The 6,112-nt window shown below is 41.4% G+C and overlaps 1 pseudogene across 1 annotated transcript; it reads right to left on the bottom strand.

The window, feature by feature from the left end:
- Window positions 1-394: 394 nt before the first annotated feature.
- LOC308422624 (guanine nucleotide exchange factor subunit RIC1-like) lies at window positions 395-4,339 on the bottom strand (annotated as a pseudogene). The gene has a single exon. The product of its transcript is annotated as a guanine nucleotide exchange factor subunit RIC1-like (transcript).
- Window positions 4,340-6,112: the final 1,773 nt, after the last annotated feature.

Raw genomic sequence — 6,112 nt, 5'->3', positions numbered from 1 at the left:
TCTGTTGTCATCTGAGTTTTGGATCTTGGCCAATCTGACTGGTGTGAGGTGGAATTTCAGGGTTGTTTTGATTTGCAGTTCCCTGATGGCTAAGGATGTCGAGCACTTCGTCAGATATTTCTCAGCCATTCGATATTCCTCAACTGAGAACGTTTTCTTTAGTTCTGTACCCCATTTTAATAGGGATATTTGATTCTCTAGTGTCTAGCTTTTTGAGTTCTTTGTATACCTTAGATATTAGGCCTCTATCTGATATGGAGTTGGTAAAGATCTTTTCCCATTCTGTTGGCTGCCATTTTGTTTTCTTGTTGATTCCAGTCTCACTCTCAGAAATGTTCCCATGGTGGTAGAGGCCCTGTTTTCCTCTGCCTGGGATACTGGTCTGCTCAGGAGCCTAACCCACTGTTATTGGCTGGAAGGTGTTAGGCTGGACCAGCTCTTCTGTTATCTCACTGAGCTTCTTCAGTTGTGGCTTAATAATGATGTTTAAAAATATCTTATATCCAAGGCATTCTGTAGAGGCCCTTCAGTCTACAGCATGCTACCCTGTTTTTTATGTTCTGTAACATCTCTCCATCCATATCTGAAGACTGAGCAATTCCAAGAATCTGACTGACCAGTGAGGATTCTCTGAGGATCAGGCTGATGACAACACACCAGACAAGCCACCCTGTCTCCATGAAAATGTGCAGCAAAAACTGAACTTGAACTTGAGATATATGGGGCCCTTTACTTGCCAGTACTATCGAGATGTGCTCCAGTTCAGACTGAGTCAAGTCTCCATCCACCATGGAGCTGCTTTCAGTCAGATCTGTAGCTGAACCAATTTTGCACTCATCCCCTTTATTACAGGAAAGCATCTTGCATTTGTGGTCCATTAGATGAGGATATGCCTGTGTCACAATGGGTGGGTCCAATGTTGTTGAGCCAACTCTGACTTGGTTGGATATTAGAGATGCCAGCCTCCATCTCAGGGGTAATAAAAGGGTCAGCTGACTGAGACTTTAACAACTGCTCTCCCACAGCTCAGCATTTCCCATTTTTCAAGGGGAACTAATGGAAGAGGCTGAGATAATGGGAAGTGGTCACAGGAAGTCCTTGTAAAGTCTCTTCAGGGCTACTACAAGGTTGTCTACTTGGGCAGCTGGAGTATGTTCTTTGCAAAGCCAACTGAATAGTTCAAAACTTAGCTGGGCTGCAAAGCAGCCAAGGTCCTTTTACCATACATCTTCTAAGAGACGCCGAGCATGTGTCCACAGGATCATGTCAATATACATGTTCTCAGCATAGTCACTGTCTTTGCTCCATCTTTTCCCAGAAGGACCAGTTGGCATACTTAGTGTTTTCTGTAGGCTGAATTTACCAGGAGGAACATTTTCAGCAGACTGGGATGAACTGATGCTCTGATTTCTGAACAACTCAAACCCACCACTTGAACTGGGCTCCTGAGATGTAGGTGTGTATGGAAGGGTCTCAGACTCTCCAGAGCCAATGGCTTTAAGAAATCGAATCATGTGCCGACACAGGTCTCATTTGCACTGTTCCAGGGCTGTGTTGAACAGAAGGGTGACATGCTGTCTACTCACTGCTGGGACTTCCATATTCTGTAAGATAATAAGATAAGAGGCAGCTATGTCCAAATCCTGAGCCATCAAACATTCCGAAAATAAGTCCTTGGGTTTCTAACAGCTGCAAACAGGTAATTCCACAGACCGTACTCAGTCTTTTTGGCACAATGCACGACTATCTGAAGGAAAAGTTGGAACTCGGTGATGAACTTGGCCACAGAGGGAAGACTTAGATTGGGAATGGGCTCCCGTGAGGTAGCTTCTTCTTCCAGCACTTCATGGAGCATGAGCACCAGCACTTGAGGAAAGTAAGGTAATGCAGCACAGGACTGAGCAAGAAGGAGGGCTTGCTCACCAAGGTTCCTGACCAGGAGCTGGCAGAGTATATGGTAAAGGTAGATCTGAGAGGTTCTTTCCACAACACAGAAGGGGAAGAGCACCTCCAGCTGCTCCCTAGAACTGTTCCGTGGATACAGAGAATCACAGAGTGTCTTTGACAGCACCAAGGACCAACACATCTTCAAACAGAACAGCCAGGGGGTAAATGTTGATGTGGAAAGGCAGCATGATCCATTGGGACAAGAAGGAGTGGTGCTTGCGGTGATCCATGGGGAAGAGAGGTAGCCAGACCTTCATCCCTACACCACCATACCTCAGCTAGAGGGCCTCCAGAAGGTGACAGTTTTGTTTGTTCACTCAACATGTAGTCCAGACATTTTCCACCGACTGGGCTAGTATAATGGGAGGAAAGAACAGCAGGAGTTTCTTTTGGTTCGGGTTACTGTCCTTTTCCTGGACCTGAGGGCCTGACCTGTCCCTCTGCATCATGATGAGCTGTCCTGCAAGGTTCAGCATAATGCTGTCTGCATCATGAGCCTGCTGGAGAATTTTCAAAGTGATGCCTTTCTCTGTGCTCATTGATGTCAGTGTGACAGAAACAACCAGGAAGGGATGAGGAATGTACCATGAGACAGAGATATCCTGAAGATCTTGAACAATAGCTGTAGTATTCAAACCATCAGAACTTCTTTCAATACTGTAAAGGCATATTGAACAGTCTGCTCTAAACACAAACACCATGTGCTAGAAGACACTAAGTAGTAATGTCTCCACTGGTGCTTTGGTGACATGAGCAAAGTCATTGTCCAGGTTTGTTGTTCGTAGGTAGATTCTGAATCTTCTTGGAAGTCACTTAAATTGTAGCATGCAAGGACCATAAACTCCTCCCACCTGGCTAAGCCACCAGTCACAATCATATTTTGCTCCTGAGTAATGTTTCCAAAAAATGTCCATTTCTTGGTGAGTAAAGAATAATGCGCACACCCAAACTTGCAACCCACAGTGATATTTTGTCCAAGTTTATCAATAGTTGAAAACCGTTTAGGCCAATTGTTTTCTAGATAGGTGCTGAAAATCTGTACAATGGGACAATGCCGATGTCCAAGTAAAGTGCTGAACCTGGAGACTCTAGACCTCCATCTGCAAATGGGCTTTTCTCAGGCCTGGGCATGTGCTCAGCACGTGCAGAAGAGTACTTTGGCTTCTGGGTCTGGGAAGTTTCTCCACAGTTCAAGTATAAGTGATCTTCTCTCTGAAGCAACACCTGTTCTTGGTTGCTCATACAAGGGTTAGCAGTGACTACACTCTAGATAAACTGAAATAGCAAAATGCTCAGTTGTTTTACTGTACTGAGGTCAGTCTCAATTTGAGTGTGTTGAGAACCAAATCCACTGATTACCCATAAGTAATAGCCTTCTGCACCCCAGCTCATGGAGTTGATCTTAAGGGGAACTTTTTGGTACTATCTGACCTGTAAGCAAAGTCTCCTCCAAGTGTACAAATCAGCTCGGCTCCAAACACGCTCCACAGAGAAAGAACTCCATATTCCCAGGTTACAATTATAGCACTGTTGTCAGGAGATCACTTAATCAATTTAATAGCTCCTGTTTTGTTCCAGATGTCAGGATACTGCTTTGCTCTAAGCTCTAGTCTATGAGACAGCGGCATGGCTCCAGTTCTGTTGTCTATTGTATAATATTTCACAAAGCCACTTGCACAATCAAAGGCCATCATTCAGTATTTGTTATTTACCACAACACAAGTGCCATCAATAATATCTTGTGGCCAACTCCATGAAGTTGCTCTGCAGTAAATCTACTCAATACTGGTGTAATAAATCCAACTTTACCATCTTTAAACACAACAGCAAACCCAACAAGTGTGGCACAGTATTCCATATCTTTAATGTGTACATCTGCAAAACCAAGAAATGAACCTCTAGATGCCTGAAGGTCTACTGAGAATGGCACTATACAAAGACTGATGGATTTTCTTCCAATTGTCATTCCTTCCCAATGAACAAGATGAAGTAGGCCATCAGAAGTTGCAACAAGGAGATCCTCCAGCACAGACTGCAAACTCAGAATGGATGTGTATAAATCCTGTATTTTCTTCATTTTAAAATTTTATGCTGGGGCACAACGTTCTTCCTTAAAATGAGGTATCCCCTTCATTTGTAAACTTCTTTTGGGATACACTTGTTCAAAAATATATTTATCCCCTCTTGAAGAAGTAATATGAAAAAAACAAGATGTAGCAATTTGCTGTTGACACTGCTATTATGGTGCTATCAGGCATTCATTCACCTTGTTTGTAAGATCCGAAGTGAGCAGATGATTTAGCTGGTTCCTTGTATATTGCAATTAACACAGAAGGTAGGCTGTACCAGATGCTGAGGCAGGATGGGCCAGCACCTTGAAGAAACTTCTCATTTTAGGATCTTCTATTCTATTCCGTTGGTCCACATGCCAATATCTGTACCAGTACCATGAAGTTTTTAGCACAATTGCCTTGTAATGTAGCTTAAGGTCAGGGATAGTGATTCCTGCAGATGTTTTCTTATTGTTGAGAATGGATTTCGCTATTCTAGGTCTTTTGTTATTCCAGATGAAATGGCACATTGCTCTTTCCAACTCTATGAAGAATTAGGTAGGAATTTTGATAGAGATTGCATTGAATCTGTAGATTGCTTTTGGTAAGATGGCCATTTTTACAATACTGAACTTTCCAATATATGAGCATGAAAGATCTTTCCATTTTCTGAGATCTTCCTTGATTTCCTTCTTAAGAGGTTAGTTCTTGTCATACAAGTCCTTCACTTGATTAGTTAGAGTTATACAAAGGTATTTCATATTGTTTGTGACTATTGTGAAAGGTATCCTTTCCCTTATTTCTTTCTTCACATGTTTGTCTTTGCCCTCAGAGATATGGTCACTTGTTTTTGACAAAGGAACTGTAAACACTCAATGGAAAAAGGACAGCTTCTTCAAAAAATGGTATTGGTCCAACTGGCACTCAGCATGCATAAGAATGAAAATAGACCCTTTCTTATCTCCTTGTACAAAGCTCAGATGCAAGTGGATCAAAGATCTCCACATTAAACATGAAATGAAACTATTAGATGAAAAAGTAGGGAAAACCTTAGAACACATAGGCACAGGAAAAAATTCCCTGAAGAGAATAACAATGGCTCATGTTCAAAAGTCAAATATTGACAAATGGGACTTAATAAAATTACAAATTTTCTGTAAGGCCAAGGACACTCTCAAGAAAACAAAATGGCAGCCAACAGACCTGGAAAAGGTCTTTAACAACCCCACATCAGATAGAGGCCTAATATCCAAGGTATACAAAGAACTCAAGAAGCTAGACACCAGAGAATCAAACAATCTTATTAGAAAATATGGTACAGAGCTAAACAAAAAGTTCTCAATTGAGGAATATATAATGGTTGAGAAGCATCTAAGGAAGTGCTCAACATCATTAGCCATCAGGGAAATGCAAATCAAAACAAACCTGAGATTCCACTGCACACCAGTCAGAATAGCTAAAATTAAAAATTTAGATGACAGCAGATGCTGGCAAGGATGTGGAGAAAGAGGATCTCTTCTCCATTGTTGGTGGGTTGTAAACTGGTACAACCACTCTGGAAATCAGTCTGGCAATTCCTCAAGAAATTGGACATAGTACTACTTGAAGATCCAGCTATTCCACTTCTGGGCATATACCCCAGAGACACTCAAATATACAACAAAGATACATGTACCACAATGTTCATAGCAGCTCTATTTATAATAGCCATAGGCTGAAAAGAACCCTGATGTCCTTCAGTAGATGAATGGATACAAAAATTGTAGTACAGTTACACAATGGAGTACTACTCAGCCATCAGAAACAATGACTTAACCAAATTAGCTTTCAGCAAAAATGCTAAATAAATATAATAAGCATGCTCATTAATTTGGTTTTAACTAGAATACACCTAACTCAAATTCATCTATGTCTACAATACTTGCAAAGAATACATTGCTCACTCAAATTCCAGAGATAAGATGGACACCAGGCATGACTAAAAGTGTAACTGCAAAGTGTATTCTAAGATGTAGTTTTTCTTTCTATATCTCTCCTGTCTGCTTTTATTTGCGTGCTACCCTCATTCTTTTCTACAATAAATTATTTCATTAAGCACAGAAGGATAAATGTCA

The sequence above is a fragment of the Micromys minutus genome (genome assembly GCF_963924665.1).
Source record: "Micromys minutus genome assembly, chromosome: 7".
Classification (NCBI taxonomy): domain Eukaryota; kingdom Metazoa; phylum Chordata; class Mammalia; order Rodentia; family Muridae; genus Micromys; species Micromys minutus.
The sequence above is the reverse complement of the archived record's forward strand: the minus strand, read 5'-3'. Positions and strand labels throughout refer to the sequence as shown.